General features: G+C 42.7%; 1 protein-coding gene across 7 annotated transcripts in view; it reads right to left on the bottom strand.

The window, feature by feature from the left end:
* Positions 1 to 22248, bottom strand: part of MRTFA (myocardin related transcription factor A) — a 122353-nt gene that overhangs the window by 81098 nt on the left and 19007 nt on the right. For 3 of the 7 annotated variants that reach the window (XM_086885665.1, XM_086885672.1, XM_086885670.1), the window contains exons 1-2: positions 10831 to 10954; positions 2918 to 2981 (exon numbers count right to left, since the gene is read on the bottom strand). The gene's annotated coding sequence lies outside the window, so the exon portion shown is untranslated. Of the gene's footprint in view, positions 1 to 2917; positions 2982 to 10830; positions 10964 to 22248 lie in introns of those variants that run through there. The other 4 variants (XM_086885668.1, XM_086885667.1, XM_086885669.1 and 1 more) reach the window with 2 other exon arrangements.

Genomic DNA, 22248 nt, shown 5'->3' on the forward strand with positions numbered 1-22248 from the left:
ATTTTTCATTCTTCAATATGTATTTGGAGGAACTTTGTGGTTTTCAAGCTCATGAAACTTTGGGTACACAGAGAACTGATAATACCAAAGCTAGTGTTGAGATTAGCAATGATATTTAGAACAAACAATCCTTGCTAAAAAAAAAAATTAACTCTTCGCCAATTTCTGAAGTTCTTACTTCAGTTCAGAGCATGAATGAGGACAACATTCTTCTAATTTCAGAGGACATTAAGCTTCAAACTGGTGAAGTCCTTTACAGACACCTAATTCTCTCATATCTCTCAGTGTGTTGAATGAATGATCTAGTTTGTGAGACTAAAGATGATAGCTACTGAAGAAAAAACAGTTTTTGCTGAAGTTCAAAGAAAAAAAGAGAGAAAAAAAAAAAGTCATGTTCAGGTGTCATGTGTCAGTGGGTACACTAATGTACTTTAGGCCTTGGTAACGATGGAGTTCGACATCATAATTAAAAGAAGAATTTAGCCTACTGGTATCAAGCTGTTGGTTTCTGCTGCTTTCCCTTTGTCTGATCAAATGATTGTGCACCAACAGGGTGACTCAGGTCAGCCAAACCAGCAGACGATTCACTCTGCAAAAGATCAGAAACCATTTTTGCCCGGATCAGTCAGCTGGCTGGCTGTGCCCTGTGGCTGCACAATCGCCAGCTCTGATGCAAAGGAAGAAGCAGGGGTGCAAGGCTGTGCAGAAGTTTGACCTGCCTTTTCAAGAGCAGCACACTGAAAGATCAACTTAACTGTAATGTCAAAGAGCACACTTAAATATCTAGCAGTGGTGCCAACTCAGGCAGCCTGCTACACATTCCCGTTCTCATACCTTCTTCATTGTGAAACCAGCATAAATCTTACAGAGACAACATGTACTGGACCAGATGAAAAATAATCTAGAGAAAAACACTTCTTTCCAGGAGGATGTGTTCCCCAGAGTGGTTCACCATGGCCACAAAAACAGCTATGCCAGCAAAACAGAGGGAGCTGAGAAAGGGAGCAAGCTGTTTGAGCCTGCACTGCTGCCAAAGAAATGCATGATGAACTGCAGTGTGTTTAGAACAGGACTGCCTGCTTTCCACCACCTTCTGACTGGCTGGCTTCCTTGCAATCACTGTCTAACGCATCTTTTAAGATTTCCTTCACGTTAAAGGCAAAGCACTCTTCTTCACCCCATAGGGGCAAGTAGTAGAAGCAATGGATTCAGCCAGCAGCAAAGGCATGTGGCAGTGGATGCCAACAACCGATGGAAGCAGGGAGACTGCAGCAAACTAGAAAAAGGAATGCTGATGATCTGCAGCCAGATGTGAGCTTTGACTTGGAAATTCACAGCTGAAAAAAGTATGGAGGAACTCTTGCTGAATATGGATGTAGAGCAGACTACATGAGAAATGAGAGAGAATGAGAAAGTCACTGGACAAGAGAAGCATGGAAGTAAAGCCTCAGAAGAAACAATACACTTTCAGATAGAAGACTTGAAATTTTGGTTTAGAATCAGATGACACAGGACATAATAAAGTGATGACTTGGGCAAGGCAGGAAAGACAGCTCAGGGAACATATCTAGACTAAAATAAAAGAAAATAAATTTTTTAATTTCTAAATTTTTAACAGAAAAGGAAGAATTAAAACAAAGATAAAATAGTTAAATTTCAGTCAGTTCAGTTCCTGGCACAAGCACTCACTGCAGCACAAAGCAGCAGGCAAAACTGCAAAACTTCATAATCTTAAGGATTTTTTGGCAAGGTTTCTTGGCAACTTACTTTTATGTGTCTGAGGAGGTAGTTTTACATTTTATCTAATTCAGTCTGATCACAAGCTGTGACTGAAATTGTATATTGTATCACCTCACCACCGTTTGAAACTCTCATCTTCTCTCCTTCAAGCAATGACTCCACAGCCACAGAGCAAGTCAATTCAGCTTGCTGTCCTGATGGAAAGCTACACCTTGAAACATGCTTGTTTTCCCATTGTGATAGCAATCTGAACCCTGCAACCATGGATTCTTCAGATCTCATTAAAAACAAACAAACAAACAAAAACAAAACATCAAAACAACAAATAGAAGAACAGAGGAGCAAGGCCCATTGAAAAATTACAGCTTTAATTACAGTTACCTCATGCAAAGTACAGTGCGAAACCAAAGCCTGAAACACAGTCTGCAAGAAGTTTTCTGATCCCAGTCACATTCCTTAGTCATGACAGTATGAAACCGTCTACAGAATTTAAACCAATCTGAACTGGTTTTGTCTCTCCTCCCCATCAACAGACACTGGGTGCAGAATTCAAACTTCTTTGCATTTATTGGCATCTTCTAATGCAGCTACCCAGCATAACATTCATTAAGTGGAAGGCCCAGTAATTGAGTTACTAGATATTCTGTTCCCTTTTTCCCTTACAACAGATGACTTTCCACCCCTGGATTTCCCCACTACTGAAAATAGGTAAGAATGTTCTTCAGTGATTCATAGAGAAGCTAAGATCAATATTTCTTGATAAGTCTAGGCATATTTAAGCTAACCAGTTTATTGAAAAGAAGTAGCAAGTGCTCCCTAGCATGGAAATATAAGCAATGTTAAGAACATTGTATAGGGATGGGAGAATCAGGATTCCTGCTATTCTTTGCCAATTCAAAGGATACTAAATTAAAACAAATTCAGCTGCTTCTTCCTTTGAAAGAAGTCTTATTAAGTGCTCGGCAGCACAAAAAAAGTGCACACGTGTGCTGTTTATACTCTTGACACTATAAAGTCCTTACTGCACAGCTGTCACACTTGAAACTATTACAAATTCAAAATATTTTATCTCTAAACAATACTATCCCTCATTTTTAGCGGCTACGAGCAATTTTCAAGTCAAAACCTAAGACCAAAAGGTGCAGACTATAGACAGAAAAAAGAACACAAAACATACCTTACTCACAGTTCCCACGGACAAACCCAGCTCACTTCCATGCCAGCAGCTCACTCCCCAGTCACTAAAAGAGAAAATAGGACACAAATACTCAGAGATTTAAAAACAAACAACTAAACAAAAACCAAACACAGCCCATTTTCTCCTTTAAGAGTAAGGAGAAAAGTCCTTTATCCGGTATTCTTTTTAAACATAATCTTTAACTCATTTGGTACACACTACAGAAGTTGGACTGAAATACCATCAAGACTGCCACCCTGGTATACACACACCATGCTACTTGCAGAGCATAACTTTTATTTTAGGACTGCTTTTTTTTTAGGTCTGAAGAATGCACTGTTTGAGGTCTACTAAGGTAGAATATTCACCAAATCACATACTCAATTTTCTAGTCTCTGTACTGAAATCATTCTTAAACATTGGATAGTAGAACTTGGAGACTGCAATAACTAGCTTATCACATCAGGTTACCCATCCACACAAAAACAGGGAAAAGATAAAAATACATTACAGAGATCTGTCAAGACAGCTACAGGAATCACATTTTGGAGGAGGGGAAAAGAACCATCCCATGCACCTTAAAAACTCATAAATATACTGAAGTAACACACCATTTTTCTTTGGCAATACAGTTCTAAATGGCATACACAGCAGTACCTAACTAGAAAACAATTACTTCAGAGGCACTAGAAGATTGTTGTTTCAAATGGCAATAAAAAGGGTCAGAAGTTGCCATACATTTACTCCTACTTCCTTAGACTCCTTTAAAAAAATACATATCAAAGTTTCCATTCCATTTCCTCCTCCAAGCTTTTCAGACTCCAGGGCTCCCTAGACATCGGAAGCACAGAACTGCAATCAAGATGACATGATATTTTCTCAAAAAGATAAAATGAAAAAGAAACAGGCACCTCCCCAAATACAAACTTCAGACCAGATGGGTTTTGGGCATGAGTATTAACATAGTTCCACAGAAAAAGAAAAAAAAAAAGAAATTGAAAATTGTATAATCCATCTACTACTTCAACATCAGAAGGAATAAGATCAGTTAGACTGATTAGTCTTGATACTTGGATAGTCAGCATAACACAAAATGTGAGTGTTCTGATTCCCAACAAATAAAATAATTTTATTCTTTTTACACTGTTTAGAAGGAGCTACAGGTAATGAATTGCACATCTAGTTGGTCCACTCTTCTCCACTCTCCTCCACTAATCTGAAGGAGAAGCGATTTACAATACTGGTACAAAAGTGAAAAAAAAAACCCCAAACAAGTAAGGATACAACTACTTCAGAAACTTCCTTTACAGAGAATGTTCCTATTCTTCTCTGAATAAAATGTGCCAGCACACATTAATCATGGCTCTATCATAGAATCAAGGAGTCATTCTGCCACCTCTTACAGTATTTGTCATCAAGTCCATATGTAAAATTACTTACAACTACTTAATTAATTTAATGTGAGAACCCATAATAAGTAATTATTTTTCTTTAATAAAGCAGTCAAACTGACACAACTGTAATTAAAACATAATAATGATGCAAGACTACACAAAGAAGTTTTTTTGTGGTTTTTTTTTTTGACTGAGGTATCCCTGAAACCACTTTTCACTTTTCACCAGGAAGCGTGGAAAAGTTAGAAATGCATTTCATTTGAAGACTTCTGCTGGCCAATCCCATGCAATTTCCAGTAATCTTGGTTCACTGAATATTATCTTCCAATTTAAGATTGCAACAGCACTGATAAAGCTGAACAATCACCATGCTGCTGCACTTAGTTTCCAGCACTTAAGATCCATGTTCTCCAGAGTCTCAGTTGAGTCAACAGTGAGTTTTTTCTTGATCTGCCTGTCCTGGTACAGGAAATCTACAAGTTTTCTACAGAACTGAAACCCCATAAGCAGTCAAAATAATCTCTGTATTTTCTTCAGAGCATATTTTTTTTTCCCTTGGCTTGGTTTTCTACCTCTCCTGACCTTTCAACACTTCCATTAGCCTTCTCAGGTGCCTAGAGATCCTTGTTCTCCCACTCAAAACTCATTCTCCTGGACATCAGACATTCTTCTTACTTTCTCTACCAAGAACTAAAGCTCTATTCCAGATACACTGGAATAATAAAAGGTCATAATAAAGGTTTATTATAAAATAATAAACAATAAAAGGTCAACTTTTAAACTTTCAGTCCCATTTGCCAACAAAGCTCCTGCTCAACCTGAGACAGTTAAAAAGTATTGCATCCTGCAATTTACTGCATGGTCATCTGAACCCCAAATAGAAGATAACTGGCTTGCAATAGGCATGAACAGTCATCAATTTATTTTTTTTCTTATATGTGTGTGCTATTAAGCTAAGAGATGCTGCAGGTATAACATATTCCTATCATTATTCTTATTCACTCACTCCATGGAATTTCAATCCAGTTTCAAGACAAAACAACAGAAAAGCGAGACACACCCTACATTCAAAATTAACAAGTCAAACTTCACAAATATTTAGCAGAACAGCCTTACAACTGTAATGAAAGACAAGCTCTTTACTGCTCCTTCTACGCTGCAGTGAGTGAGCAAAGATTAATCTGATAACTGAAACATTTTCTGGCAAAATTCCACAGTTAAACTGCTTTTGCTATTCTTTGCCCACAGCATAATCAAAACATTCCTCCAACACTCCTTTTTCCTCTCACTACAGTCAATGCAGGCATAACTCTACTGTCCTAGATTTTCTGAAGAAAAAATCGTGTCATCTCTAAGAAATGCAGAAGACTCATCTTGCTGATAAACTTCTCCATCCAATGGAAAAGTTTATATGTCAGTGTTTACATGTTCAAGCCAAATGGCTGCTATTCCAGTGATTACAATGGCTTATTGCCTTCACTGGTGACTTGGAGTTTCAGCATGCCTGAACAACACAGAAACTCACTGACATGACTTGTAAGCCTGATCGGAACATGGGAATGCAGAACTCATATCCCAACCCTCCGACACCCAGGCTGTCTCTCAGCTGGAGGCTTTAAAAAGATTCAAACTCAAATGATCTGCTCCCATAAGTCATGTCCAACAGGACATATGAGAGTGAATTTAGAGACAGTTATATTAGGCCTAACATCACCATGGCCCTACCAGTCACTCGGAGAAAACGCTCATCTGGATGCAGGTCCATTTTACACTGGGGAACAGAAATTAAGTTACAATGTGGATTGTAATGACATTCTGCTGGGAAATGTCTCATATAGCTATAAAGATCACAAGGGAGGGCAAAAATAGTATTTTTTTAAAAAAAACATTCCAGTAGAGTCCTTCAATGTTTTTTTTTTCTGAAAGTTTCTGCCTGAAGGAGGAAAAGCTTCCCTGTAATTGATAGAAAGTGAATCTTGTCTCATCTTTGCTCAGAGCTGTACCATCACACATATAAACAACTGCAGAGCGAATGAGTTCATCACAACATGGCTAAGGTTGTGTGTAAAGGATGATCTCATCTGAGTAAGCCTAAACAGGGTGTCAACCTTATGGATCAGTCGTGCAATGAAAATATATCCTCAGTGCTCCACTAAACCACGGGAAGGGTAGGACTCAAGGAACCACACATCCCCTCCCTGGTGTTTCTATAACTAGTTGTAATTGCCATACATTACAGGAAACATTAATTTGAGGTTGCAGCAATCTGTGATGTAGACTGTCTCAGAAGAAAATTAACTTCACAGAACTAGATATATCATTTCAGTCTCCTGTTCCCCTCACATGAAAACACTTTGAAGATACTGTGTAGTCAGCACATTTATTTGCCTCACTAGAAGATGGCAAAATAGGGAAGCTTCTGCACTGCTTTTTGCCAGGGTCCCTGCACTGTGGTACATACACATTTCAATATGCACCCATGGCAAGCAGAGACAACAGCAGCAGCAGCAACTCCTGATCACGTCCAGGAGAAAGTTTCTCTCTCAATGCCAAAAAGGCAGCCCCCAGTGATCAGCTGTTAACAAATAATGTGCTGGCACACACAGCAGCAGCTACCATGCCTCCTCTGCTGCTCCACAAAAGCTCAGCTTTTCTGGATCAGCAGGGCCCAAACAAGCTGAAATCGGGAGCACAAGTTAATTAAGAAGGATAAGAAGTAGTCAACACTCTAGTTTGCAGTAAGAGAGCAAAAGCAGATGGATGACATGAGGTTAAGGTGCAGAAATTTCCAATTAAAAGCTCAGCCTTAAAAAGATTTGTGACTCTATGTTAAATTTCACCTTCTTGCAGAGATGTTATCAATATGGCTATGTGCCCAAATCCAAAATATTTCTTTGCACAAGAATAATGATGCTGCATACACACATAAAAAATATGGGAGAGGGAAAGGGAAAGGAATGCTGCACAAACTAAATTCATTACATCAATTTCTGAAATATAAACCAAACTAATTGAAACAATTACATTACCTTACTAAGTGACAAATTCTAAGGTTTATCTGTGTGGAAAATAAGAGCCTTGAATAAGAAATAGGAAAAGACTAAAGGAAGTGAAATACTGCTAGCAGCCTTGTTTTTCCACATCTGAAAACAGAGTATCAGACTGAGGGCAGATTCCTGTACAAGCTGCATGCACTGTTTGCCCTCCGCAAGGACAACCCGCATTTAAAAATCAGAAGGCTCTAACTGACCAGTGTGGCATATCTAAGTCTGGTAATGAAAGCTGTCCTCACCCCAATGCCATTCATTTCCCCTGAAGAAGCCACTTAACAGTACTTGCACTCCAGAATTATTCAAAGGTTGGAAGGTAAAACATACAAATTAACCACACACACCGCATCCCTGAAAAACTGAACAGAGTAGTTGACAAAGAAATGAGTTTCTGAATTCACACAAACTCATCCATTTCATCTGACACACACATAAAAGAATCACAGGAACAGTTTAAACTATAGTTCCTTTCAGCTGAAGCTCTTACTAATCCACTCTTCCACTCCAGCTATGCATTCTTGCAGCTCTCCCTCATTTTTTATTTGGGGGAGTCTGAGGGGGAGAGGAATAGAACATGCCCAGATTAAAAATCATGTCTCTAACCTGGACTAGCACACAGCTCCACAGACTCCACATTACTACTGAGGTGACAGCAAATGGTGGGGAGGGGAAAAAAAGGCAAATGGGAATATGAGCTGTTTAAGACAGCCCTACCACCAAAAGAAATGTCTGTGTAACCACATCCTCTGTTTGCAGTCGCAGTTCAGCAATATGTCCAACAGGAAATAATTAGGTTTGGCTTTCCCAGAGTAGGTGTCTGACAGTTTAAGACCGCTGAACAATTGCTTTTTCTGCTTCCTCTCCAGCAGTTTCTCAGGAAAAGACATTGACCCTCAGGACATAACTGATCAAAAAAACCCGAAAAAACAAAAAACAAAAAACCCCAACCAACTTTAAAGGAAGAGCTTTGTATAACTGTAATACGATTTGCTAATTATTACTACTTTTTACATGGAGGAAATCAACTGTAGTCCTCAAAAAGGATCTGAATCAAATACTGAGTTATCAGTAAGTAAACAGACATTGAGGTAGTCCTATTGTGTTATCTACAACATGGGAAGGGCAGCTGAGTATAGAGAGTAAAGGCAGAAAAGTGTTGGAGTTGCTATAAATTGTGTTTTTGAGGTAAAAATTATATAAGGAGACACCCTGCACATTCCAAATGAGTGCAACAATTAATCTTGTGATAATGTTTTGACACATCGTAAGAATTCATCCACTTTCTGCTCCAACATCCAAACCCTTTTTGTTCTGATATTTCTCTCTCTCTAGTACAGCTGCTGCTTTCCCCACCAAATAAAATACAGGAATTTAATCATGGCTCAATAATGAAGGAAATCCAGTAGGGATTGCTATTATTATTATTATTATTATTATTATTATTATTATTATTATTATTATTATCATCTTCATTAAATTAAAGGGTACTTTTATTGCCTGAATGTACATTTCACCTGGAGGTTCAAGGATGAAAGTCTGTGAAAAATGTTGTTGCTTTGCCATGCCAGTAGAAGTCAGCGTTAAAAAAACCCACAAGCAAGCAAGCACTCCTCCTCAAACCTAAGAGTTTCCCATTATTTCATATTCGAAAGGAGGAAAAATTAAAGACTGCTTTTGGAAAAATGCCACATTCTCTTAGTTCTACGTCAAAAAGTCTTCTGTACTCCCTTTCTTTGCATTTTATTTCAAGATCTGCTTGTAGCCTTAAGATTTGGGAGCCTTCTCCCACATGATGATAGGAGTGGATGGCCTTAATTAAACAGAAATTAAAGCTGATTTCACAACCATTGGAGCCAACAAACACAGCACTGCTCACATTTTGTACAGAACAGGGTGATGCTCAAGAAGCTGTAGCTGGCAATACTTCACTCTTTTCCTGAAATCACATTTGGTTTCTAAATTATAAGTGAGGAAGGACTGGAAAGGGCTCAGTAAGCCAATGTCTAGTAATTAAGAAGGGCAAATTTGCCTACTTGTGGAAAGCTTAAGGCATTTGCTTTTAGCCCCGAGTCTTTTTCTCCCTTCAGCAGTAAGCATGAATCTAAAGAGCAAAAAAGGAGTTCACAGTCAGCTTCAGATCATACACTTATTTTAAAATCTATTATTAGATTCTATTTAATCACAACTATTAGATCACTCATTAAATCACTGCAGCAAATGGGAACAAATTGGTGTCCCTTTCATTTCATATTCAGTAATGACTGAAATATTTTTGGAAATACTTATGAAGATCTAAAGGCATTACACCTCTACCAGTTCAACAGTATGGATTTTACAGAAATGTGTCATTACAGAAACCTAGTGAGGGGTTTTGTGCAAGAAGCAGATATATTTTAAAATCAGTGGTGGAAGTTCATTTGTATTTTTACCTGAAAACCAACACACAAGTAGAAAACACAATTACAATAAGTCATCTATACCACAACTAGCCCTGATGTCAAATACAAATTTAAAATTAAGACAGAATGTTGGGTTATACACATTCAGCCCAGATTTTATATTTTCCAAATATTCAGCACTTTGTCTTCAGATCCTACCAAGAAACAAAAAGCACATTTTGGGTTCCAAGATACAGATACGAAGCTACAGACTTAAACAGAAACATTTTTAGTGTCTTCAAAATGTATTTTCTATGGATGGTAGGTTAAAATGCAGTTTCACAGCACAGGCCCTGATGCTGTCTGGACAAATGATACCAGAAAAAGACTGCTACATGCAGCAGCAAACCCGCAACCCTTTATTCAGCTCACTCAAGGCTCGTTTTGTAAAAACAGAGCCACACAGAACCGTATTAACACAAAGTTTGCATGATGCAGCATAAAGCTACACAGATCCAGATCATAAAGGTCTCAGGAGGATTATTTCCACTAACACACATACAGATTTGTCGGTTTCCATCCGCGGTCAGGGAAGATGTGAAATTACAGTCCTCTTTGATAAAAGATTTTTCAGTCACAGAGAGGAAGACAAACGGCTGGGACACGCGGATGTTACCTCAAATAAGCGCCCAGCCACAGCACGGACAAGCATCTTCCCAGTGGGGAAAATCGACCCCGCTCAAGGCAGCCCGGTGGGGGTGGCAGGACACGGCGGCGGCTGCTGCCCAAACCCTTGCGAATCCCTGTCAGCACTGCCCGGCCTCCAACGCCGCAAAGAGCCCCCCAAAACCCCCCCCCACCGACCCGCTGAACGCCCGGGACCCTTCTCAGGGGGGAGGGCGGGGAGCGGCGCAGAGCGCCCCGGGGCAGCGGGGACACAGCGCGGGGGCTCCGGAGGGGGCGCAGCCGCCCCGTGCCCCAGCGCAGGGAGGCCCCTCGGGGAGGGCCCGCGCCCATCCTCCCTCTGTCTGCCGCTGGCGCTGCCCGGGGCCGCCTCGCAGCCCCGGCCTGAGCCGGAGCTCCGCGCTCACCTGGTCACGGCTCCATCTCGCCCGAACCCGCCCGTGCCCGTCCCCGGCAGAGGAGGCGCCGCCCCCGCTCCCGCAGCCCGGCCGCGCCACCGCCGGCCGGCGCCTCGCAACCGCGGAAGGGCCCGCCCCCCGCCAGCCCCGCCAATCGGCGCGCAGAAGCGCCGGTGAGCGGCACCAGAAGCAACCAATGGGCCGCGAGCACCTGGGGAAGCTAACGGGAGCGAGGGGCGGGCACCACCTGACTGACGGGGAGCTCAGCCAATCGAAAGGCAGGGATGAGGTCATCGTGGGCGGGGAGAAGGGGCGGGTGCTTGCTGGGCGGGGAGGGGCGGGGCCTCGCCCTTAAAGGCGCAGGGCCGCCCTTGTGGGCGCCGTGGGGTTTGGGTTACTAAAGCGAGACTGGGGTCAAAAACATCGCGCGCTCGTGCTGGCAGTTCTGGGAGTTTCGGATTTAATGACAAGTCAGGAATATTTACCTTCCTTTCTCCCGCGCTTTCGCCCAGCACCACCCACCCCTAAATCCTTGGGATGGGAATGGAGGGGTTCCCGGCAGAGGCTGGACCTCAAGTGCTGGAAACCAAATGCAGCAGCACGGTGATTGTTCAGCTTTATCGCCGGACTGCCGCAATCTTAAATTGGAAGATAATATTCAGTGAAGCAAGTTTACTGGAAATTAGGGATTGGCCAGCAGAAATCTTCAAATGAAACGCATTTCTAACTTTTCCACATTTTCATGTGTGGAAAGGGGTTTCAGGGGTACCCGAGTCTCAAAATCCCAGAGCAGCCCACAATGTGACTGTGCTGCTACCACTGCCTGACCTGTGGCTGAACTGGAGGATGCCAGGCAGGGAGGTCTGCTCCTTCTCTCGGAGAAACACGAAGCTTCTTGATGTGGTACAAAGCCAGGAAAATAAATGGTGCAAGGGGGTGAAATGTCCATAATGAAAACCTGGAGTTTTAATGAAAATGGAGTGGGTTTGCACAGAAAATGGAGGAATGACGGCATCCCTAAAGAGCAGGGCAGAGGACCATAGTTGGAGTGTTACAATACCATTATAAATACCCTGTGCGCTTTACCTGCAGCAATGTTCTCAGCCCTGCTTACTGTATCTGAAAGGGATGTGAGTCATGACAGACTGTAACAATGCCCTGTGAAGGATTGCTTCGCACTGTGAAGCTGAAAAAGTTAGGCTCACCTTTCAAAACAAAGAAAAGAGCGAGGTATACAATAACAAGTGATACAAAGAAGGCGTCGTGGGCCTTTCCTCGTTCTCTCATGCAGTCAGAGAACTGGAGGACGTGATATAACTGCAAAGCAATGTATGTGAAGTAGTTAGGAAAAAATGTTTGTGCCGTGTACAATTAATCTGTGAATTTCATGATAAGAAGCTTGATGGTACAAGTATGTTAAGAAGAACCAAATTCTTAGCCAGTTACTGCCAGTCAGCCACTGTCTTGCCCTGGTTTCCAGTCCTGACATTTACAGCTTTTTGCTTTTCATTCCCAGAGATCCAGTTCAGCTTTGTATACACACATAAATCTTTGAAGTAACATAATTCTTCTCCCTGCTGTTTGACAGGGTTAGCCTTCCAGAGGCAGTTTAATGGAAGGATAGAGTCAAAAACACAAAACAGTCCCATGTATGATGGTAATCCTGGGAGTTTCAGGTTTAATGACAAGTCAGGAATATTCACAGCTATTTTTAGGGGTCTGAGACAAATACTCCAAGTGAATGGGAAAGCATGGATATCTTTCTGTTCTACACTGCAAATTTTAGCAACAATGGTGCATGGCTCATTCTTGAAATCATTTGCTTAGCAGACTTGTTAATAGCTCTGTTTACAGAACAGGGGAGGAGGGATGATGTGTGCAAAGGTGTCCTGGTTTAGGACAAAGGGCATACCACAAACTGATGGCAAAACTCACAGCTCTGCCCATATTTCCAGTTCACAAGCTGGAGTCCTTCTCACTGTATCTTCCTTCAAACAGGTGAACATTTAAGAGATGGAACTGATTTACAAATTCTGCCTGTTACAGATTGATTTCAGTAGGTACTACCATGCTTTACTAAGTTTTCAAAGGTATTTACAGACCCTGATAAATATACAGTAGGGGAAACCATAAATAAATAATTCCACTTGTCCATAAAATCTTCCTGTCTTCACCAAGAACAGGAACAAGTGAAGAACACGTGTTACATGTGAGCTATGTTTTTGATTTAGTTTTGAAGGCCTCATTATTTTCAGTAGTTTTCAATTTCCTTAAGACTCACAATGAATTAAGTAAATCCACATTTTATTAACAAATGCAGAAGAACATCTGCAGCATTAGTAAAGGCAGCAAATGAAGTCTATTAAATGACTCCCGTTTGGATTTAATGTTAGATGGAAGTTTACACTGAACAAAGAAGGCACCAGTGTAGTGTAACAGAATACAATAGAATTCAGTATAGTTACACTGAGACTGTGTATGTGCACTTCTGAACTTAATTGTATAATTACAAAATCAGGTCACTTCTGGGTGCCTACCACGAACAACTAAGCTTGGGATCTTATGTAGAAATGTTTTATTTTCCTGACCTGATGTTTTAGTCATCATTGATTTAGGATTATACTCACTTTTGTGTTTGGATTTCCTTTCTCTTTAAAGCAAAGCAAGTAAGAATGGAGGGGTAAAAAATCAAAAGAGAACAAAGTAAAGAGTGTCCATAAGAGTCTTTCTAAAGATAAAATTCTTAAAGTGGCCCAGTGTGGTGCTTAACACTAAAGGCTGGATGGCCTTCAGCCATCTAAAGATGACTCTGCTTAAAACCACAAACCATTACAGAAGCCTTAATGACCCAACAGCTCAGAACATGCCTAACAGTGCTCGGGATTAGGCTGATGGACAAATCATCTTCTGATGGAGAAAGAACCTTGTTGGCACAGAACTGGTCCAGCTTCATTTTTGGGGGAGTAGTGAATTCTGATATCTTGGCTTCTGAATGGTAACATGCATCTTAGCAGCTCAGCAAGATCCCAGGTTTTCCAGTGGTTTGCACAGACCACAGCAGCAGATGCTCGTGTGTGTGTGTGTGTGTGTGTGTGTGTGTGTGTGTGTGTACCCACAAGCAAGAGTGTGCAGGGACTTCCCAGGGCTCTGGGGAAGATCCTTCCAGAGGCAGCTGGCCAAACAGGGATGATTGCCAGCCCTGGGCTCAGCAGAGCCTGCACACCAGCTGCTGTGACCAGGCTCCTGCAAGACCTGTGCTCAAGGGAAGCCACCCCTGCGGCGCCTCTGGTGAGCACTTGCACATAGACAGATTCTGCTGAGCCATAATTGCCTGGATCATGGCTGCAGGAGCCCTTACAGCAGACCAAGTACTGTCCATCACTTGATCAGCTCAGCTTCCCTGTCTGGCCTCAAGCCAGAGCCTACAATTCCCTCACAGGCTGCAGGGCAGAGGTTGAAAAGGAGGGTGTGCCAGACAAAGCTGGGCAGGGAAAGGAGCAGGAGGATGCAGAAGTACTGGAGTTCAGGCAGTGTTGGGGTAGGCAGGAGGAGGAGGAGCAGGCTGTGGACACGGAGGACTGGGCCCCTAATGGAAAGCAGAGGGTTGTGAACGGTCCAGCTCTGAGCAGGCAGCTGCTGCAACACCTCACGGTGGTGCCACAGTCCTGCTGGGTTGGGAGTTCTTGTGAGACCTTTAAAAGGAGCAGTTGACTTCAGGGTTGCATTGTAAAACTAGGAAGATATGGTGTGTTCTCAGCCTTATTTAATCAAGTCCTAACAAGCAAGAGACAACTGGAGAAAGTGCCTAACAAGATTCCTTGCCTTCAGTAAGGCCAGTTGCTTTTACTTTTTAAATTGAGCCCTGCTCTTTTTACATGGTTTCATTCTTTGTTTCCATGACGTGCACATCAGTGGTGGATTTCTGTCCTATAATCCCTACAGTAGAAGTGTCTCTTGAGAAAGGAGTTGGGCAAGGACATAAACATCTTAGAGAGGTAGTTCAATGACTGCTCAAAATGTTAGAGACACTCATTTTCCTGTCTTACTACAATTTTCTGTTTTGAAACGGGTCAGCAGTTTCAGTTTGGTAAACACCAACATATTTTTATTAATCTAAGTTTTTGTGGGCAAGGAATCTACCTTCCTATGTACCCTTTACACAAAAAGAGTATTTTGCCTGCTCAGCTGCTGAAAGAAAGAGTAACATATGGGAAAAACAGAGCAAAGGAAACTGAAATCCTTTTTAAAATTATATCCTTTAGGCAAATACCAAGCACGAGAATTTGCAATAAAGAAATTGTTTGGGGAAGTGTAAGTGCTCATAAAAAAGTGTGTGGACTAGTATCAGAGTCCAGGGTTAATAATTAGTGCTTTCCATCAAATAATACATTAATCATTAACTCGAGGCTGCAACATCCAAGTTGTGACCCACGTAGATAGACAAGCATTTGCCGTAGTAAATAACACAGCTTACAAACTCATCGGTCCAAAAGTGTAGGGATAAAGCTACGCTGTGGTTTATGAGAAGAGGTGAAGGTTGGCCATCCTCTTTTGGCTCGAAAGGACTGGAACAGACACCAACTCGTTCCTGGGGCTTTGTAGTATTTCCCTGCTCCCCGTAGATGGAGCCAAACTCACATCGTCCGGCTGCCTGTGACTCACCAGAAGTGCATGCAAACTTGCCCAAAATCAGAGAACTATGCAGCAGGAGAGTTTGTCATGGGTCCCTAAGCCCCATTTCCTGCCCGTTCCCCTAGACTGACTTCCCAACACTGGTTCATTGCCCCCCGCTTCTGTTCCCACAGTGCCACCACGACAGACAGTGACACACAAATGCACTAATCTGACACTGCCTTCCCTTTCAGCTGGAGGGGAAATGGTTTCTTCTAATGTTACAGATATTACCTTTCTAATCACACATTGTATCACAGTTTTTACTGCTGGTCTATTCATCAGCACACTGAACGGACAAGGCATTAGAAAGCATCTTTTGGAGGCTTTTTCCTTCCATGTCGCACTGTGATCTTGGGCAAAATTCTGATCTACCAGGTCTTGTGACTCTGGCCTCCCACTGCACAAGGTTTGGGATCTACATGATTGCAGTGCAATGACTTGTAATAGAAAGTAAGAACTTCATGTAACAGAGAGGAGGAGTCTACAGTCTCTGCTACCTGTGAAATGAAAGCTAAATTGCAGCAATTTGATCAAAAAGCTGCATAAGGAAGACAGACACAGCCATCAGCAAAACACGGATAAGAGAATTACAGGGTAAGGAGTAAGCATTTCCAGCCTTTGGGAGTAAGAAACCATAGTTACTCTCCTGAGAGCAAATTAAGGTTCTTTCCTCAATTCAAGAGCCAAGAAAGGCACCTTCCCATCTGTGTTCAGAAGAGTACAAAGCCACTCATGTCCCACTAAAGGGCAAGAGTAAATATTTCCACACTGATTTTACTTACCTGGCAACAGATGTTACACTGGATTTGAAAGAAGCATCTGAGGCAACTTCGACTGAGTGCCCTTTTTCTAGCCTCTTGTTTTTAAGCAAAACCACAGAACACATAATTTTCTCAAAAGACCATTAAATTTAAAAGGTCTGTCTTGTCATCCTGCCATTCAGTGTTCAGACTAAATCATTAATTGAAACATGGGACTGTGTTGGTAATATCCCAGTCATGTAATTGTGGAACTAACTGGAGAAAAGATCTGCATCCAGTTTTATATCCCTATCGTTCTACACCTATCATGGCATTTGCAGAAGTCATTTTATCCCTTTCACAGAGGCATTTGGAGTGCAGCAAGAGGCTGTGGCAACCAAACAGTTGAGGAAGCTGGGCAAGGTTTTCGGGTGCCAGACCAGTCTTTTAGATGGAGCCTCCTTTTCCAGAGGCTTGCTGAAAAGATTCTGGAGCCCACTCTTGTTTGGCACATCCTCATCAGGGCTGTATTACTTCCCAGCTGCTGTTCTGACTCCAAGGTCTGCTCTCGAAGGAGTTATGTTCTCCGTCTTTCATTGCCAGAGAAGGTGCAGCTGGAGGATTTGGAAAGAGAAGATTTGATCCCCACACAACCCTTGGGGTTCCCCAGAGTGGTGAGTAATCAGCATGGGGTGAGGAAGTGTGTGACACTCTCATCTTTACTTTGTTTAGATGTTTCCCATGAAGCAACAAGAGGATCTTTGGATTTCTCTTTGCAAAGCCCGGCTCTGATTTCAGCTGCGATGTCACCCTGCAAGAGCTGACTCATCCAGCAGGGCTGCGGTTCCAAGGAACACATGCAGAGGCTGGGAAAGTTCAGAGCTATTCTCAGAGCTTGGGGGAGTTGCACTGTGGGGTCCCACTCTCTGGAAGAGGTGCTGGACAGAGAGTGTGCTGTCCAAGAGGCTCAGTAACACTGGACACTGCCATGACCTCACAGGCTTCAAAGCAAGCAGACTGCAAAGGCAGTAAATAGTGGAGGAAAATAATCACCATCCACTGGGAAAGAGGTCCTTTGGCATTTTGATGTGACCAAACACCTTTCCATGGCTTAGCTGCAATAAATGGCCTCTGGAGCAGGATTTTGGCAGTGCCCAGACAAAGATGGAGCAAATTGTGCAGTACAATGGCAGAGTAGGCTGATATTCACCAAAATGAGCGCAGTCTCATCTTCTGCCTCAGTTTACCTTTGTCTGTTTACCATGACCCAACATGCCTGGTATTTCCAAAATTCTCCCTGGTCTGGGTAAGGCTTGTTAACATAACATTCAGCCTTTCAGCCTTAATAACAAGATTTACAATTGTAATAAGAAACATTTTAAAGTGTGATTTAATACATACATTAAGAACAGCGGAGGGTAAAGCTCTGGAGAAAAATTAGAGTATTCTGATTTATGCTTGAGAAAAGAGGGATCAAATGGAAGGAAAAAAAAAGAGGGAATGAGTGCTTAATGCTGTCTGGGGAACACAGCAGCAGCCTCTCTCAGACAGGCCTGATGTTCCTACAAAATAGCCAATCCACAAATAAGCGTTCCAGATAAACAAAGAGGCACAAACATAGGGAAGTAGGAATGAAATACAAGTGGAACTGCTTTCCACTTTTTCCCTGCCCCCTGCTGCAGCACAACGCTGAAACTGGGCAGATGAATTTGCTCCCAAAGAAAGATATCCTTGTGTGGCAGTTGCCTGTCAGACACCAAAAGCTCTTCCAGCTGCTGGCAATGTAGCAAGAGCGCCGGGCTCCCGGCCAGGGCTCTCCTGATGGAGCCCACGCAATCAGGGGAGTGCCCGGGGGTGGTTTGTTAGCGCTGGGACTGCTCAGCATCTTGGATACCAACACTCCTCTAGTCCTCCCGAAGAGCCTCTTGTCAGAGTTAAATGTCTGATGATAAAGCATTCTCACAGAGTTGATTTCTCCCAAAATGTGCGTGATGCCAGTAAGTGATGGCAGGAGGTAGCTTTGCCTGAAATATCAGGGGTGTCTCATTTCAAGAAAAGGACACTGGAGAAAGGGTGTAGGTTGGAATTGAAGGACAGGTATGATTAAAAGGAGGGAGATATTGCTATGCTGAAGCCCCCTGTGATTATTTAGTTTACAGGGAGACATTCAGGAAATGGAACATAATGGAAAAGCAGAAAATACTGCAGTCTGTAAAGGTGTTTTACAGTGCCCTGATAGCTCCTGTACTAAATGAGGACTCAGTGAACCCAAAAATAATGTATTTTGAAGTGGAAAGACATGTTTATCACAGAACAAAGTTGGGTGCATACAGGAAATGTATTTTTTACTACAGAATAATGTTATTTGTGAGACTTTTGCAGACCATCATTGAGAGCAAGAGTCAGCTTAAGACTTAAGTAGGATTAGAGAGAGGAAAAAAGAGGATAATCAAAGGTTGTTACTTTTATTCTCTCTTTCATGTTTGAGGGATGAAATCCTACTAGCTTCAGGGCATAGAGCAACCTCAGAAAGCCCATGACTAGAAATAACTTCTTCTGTAGGCCAATTAGCCTATTCTTCTCTTGAACTTTTCTGGGAATAATCTTCTGCTGGTTTCTGTCACAGATAGTAGCCTGCAGGGGTAATTTTTTCAGTATGTTTTTTACTGCTGGGGTGTGTTAGGAAAGGTATGAACTGGAATTTCAAAGACTGTTTTCAGGTCACTTTGACTGGCAGAAAAACACCATGTGACAGATGAAGATAGAGGTCAAGTGACTGACTTTTTTCAACCACTTGATTCTCTCCCAAACATAAGAAAAAGTATATTAAATTTGTGTTTTGTGACTATGTTTCTTTTTTTCTTAGTAACCTAGTCTTCATTCAGAGAATCTCCTTGGTTAATATTGTCCAGCTTTGTAACCTGAGCATCATCTATTTCCTGGACATTGTCTGCATCTCTATTACTGTTTATGCTGTAGAGAAGAAATCCAAACTTCTCTGCTGCCACCACATTCCAGACATCTAAATCTTTAAAATCTGTTAACGTGTGGGCAATGAGCTCTGACATGTTGAGAGACCCTACGTTTGCTCCCCCTGCTGTGGATGTCAGCAGTTTTCCAGCACCTCTATTCTTACTGCTGCATACACAGACTGATGTTTAGCCGCTGTTCACCAATTTTCTCCCTAAGATGTTGCAAGTCCCTTCTTGCTGACTTGATAGTTTGCCTTCTGTGGGCACATTACCCTGATCTGGCTCCATGGCAGGCTTATCCTGATGATGCCAGAGGTTCTGACATTCACTGTCCCAACTCCGGCTGTGTCCTGTAGTGACCTGCACTTACCACATGCAAATATTCTGAAAGATCAAGTCTCTTCTGGCCCTGCAAAGTGCCCAGCTGAGGGTGAAGTGAGCTACACAATTGCTCTAAATCTGGTTTCCTCTATCTGCTGGGCACGGTGCCCCTTGCTGCCGTGGGTACACACATCCTCTGATCCTCATCTGCTCTTGCACCTGAAATGGGCACTTCATCCTGGGCTGTGCACTGAGCTGGCTCATCCCTCCCTCTACTTGGTGGGTCATGAGAGCCATCCCTGGGTTTCTTTGTCAGGTCAGCAGCCCAAGACAGGCAGGGACCGACCACACGCAAGCCAAAAAGTAAAAGTATTTGATCTAGAGGGATATAAAGGGACTTACAGGTGCCTAGAATCCAGAAAGACTTCAAAAGGATGTTTGATTTTCCCTGGTGATTCCATGCTTTAAAACATTTAGACAAATCCAATGTATAATTTGGTAGAAGGACAAGAATATATATAGAAGAGAATGATGATAATAACTCACAAAGCTTTGGAGGATATAAATGTCAAGGAAAGAGGAGTAGTTATGGTGGTACTAGTGTGATAGCCAGGAGGACCTAAGTGAATTTGAGAAAAGGAATATTTTGGCTCAGTACAAGGAACAAAAATATCAACTAAATAAAGCAACCTAAAATAAGTAACTATACAAAGCCTAAGAAACCAAACAAACCCTTTCCTCCAAGCAGTTATTTTGGAAGAGGAAAAGTACCAGATACTACATTGAGTTCTTTGCGAGCTTCACTCTTGTTGTGGGTTTTTCTATGGAAGTCAGTCAAAAAGTTATGGTGATGGTGGCTGCCTAAAATGGAAAGAGCCAACAATAATTGCTGTTTGATTTGAACAATCCCCAAAAGGGAGAGGATGAAATCTCTCAGAAGCAGTAAATTAAAACTGAGCAGAAACCTGGCACGTAGAGTAAATGACGCAGAGAGGGAATGGCACAATCTTCTGTTGGGCACTGTGCATAGAGGACAGACACATCATGCTTTTCTGTGTCTAAAATAAAAAGCCTAAAAAAAGTACTTCTTCCCATTATGGAGACAAATACATTTGACAAGAGTGATTTGTCTTCTTATTACAGAATTGATGTGTTTTTTTCCTTTCTTTTTTTTATTGGTGTCCTCCTTTCCCTGGTGAGCTTTAAGTGCAGAGAAAACAAAGGTGTCTGACCTGGATAAGAGTCTGGCACAGATGAGGGGTCTGAAACTGGGACAATATCACTGCTTTTCACATGGACAGCGCTCTCTCTTCACTGGAGTGTCCCTGGGGTTTAGATGATGTGATAAAGTACGTTCAGTCCAAGTGGAGGAAATGTTAAAACTTCAGACATAAATAGATGTAGCCTTTAAATTTAGGCACTGTGTTAGAAAATTGTAGCAGGAGCTAAACCAAACGTTTGAAGATGTAGAAATTTAAAGTCAGGCTAATGGTCAAAACCAGAGAACAAAGCTGATCATCCCAGACAGACTTTTCTATTTTTAAATGGAGGTTGTTTGTTTTTTTTTAAATGAAGGCTAGAAATATCTGTTTATTGATGGCTGTGCTTTGATGGATGAGTAGTAAAACAAGGCTGGTAACTGGATCAGTGGGACAGATGCTGCGAAGGAGAGCATCTTTTTCAGCTTTATGAAGCACTGGCTCCTGCGCCAGCAAGGAGGCAAAGAGCTGCTGCACCATGTTCACAGTCCATTAACCACTGGCATTTTCAGTGCATACCAAACTCCAGATCAAATAACTCCGCTGTTAGATCACACTAAAGTGCTCCACTGCTTATTTCTCTCCGTCACATCCCAGTTACCAGGCTGCAGGGGCACCCGTGAAAGGGGCATGTGGAAGCTTTAAACTATGTAAACTTTGGTTCTTGAAACAAACAAACGTGCAGTGAATGAGCACTCGTTGTTCCCTTGTTCTGTGTTTATGCTTTGGTGAAGAAGGCATAGGGTTCCTGCTGGAAAGTGGGATGACAAATTTAAAAGGACATGGGCACAGTGCCAGGCAGCAAGTCCCCACATCACCCCACGGTGCAGAGGCACCACTCTTCTCCTTCCTGCTGCCCTGGTTCCTGGCATGAAGGCATCCAGCTCGGTCCTCGCCTCTCTGCTGGCTTCTGCCCAGGGCTGGCTAAAGATTGCTGGTAAGAAGGAGGCAGGAGATGGGAATGTGCTGCCATCATGGCACTCACTCTCCATTCCCCTCCGTGGTTTTGACCTCTTGGGCATTTTGTTTCAAGGGCAGCACTCTCCGGATGTTTTCATTCTCGTGTACTTGCAGATGTGACTCTCTGCCAAGGGATGTGCCGTTTTTTATCTGGGAAAATCCTTGCTGTGTTTTACGAGACGGACATACGAGGCCGAGGAACTACCAGCACGTACAATCGCCTGCGATCTTTCTTCAGACAAAGCCTGCGGGCCGGATTTTCGCCATCCCCCTCCCCGAGGCAGCAGGGATCCGTGCTGCTGTTTGCGGGCCCGGGCGAGACGTGCCGGCTCCGCTCCGGCTCTGGTTCTGGTTCTGCTGCCGTGTCTCTGGAGCCCCGGCAGAGCGGCCGGAGAGGCTCTGCACTGCTTCACTGCTCTAGCCTGGGGAATGAACTGCGCTGACCCACTGCAGGCTAAATCTCCTCTCCTGTTTCGCAGCCTAATCATGCTCCATCCTTCT

The sequence above is a fragment of the Cyanistes caeruleus genome, chromosome 4 (assembly GCF_971803275.1).
Source record: "Cyanistes caeruleus chromosome 4, bCyaCae1.hap1.1, whole genome shotgun sequence".
Classification (NCBI taxonomy): Eukaryota; Metazoa; Chordata; class Aves; order Passeriformes; family Paridae; genus Cyanistes; species Cyanistes caeruleus.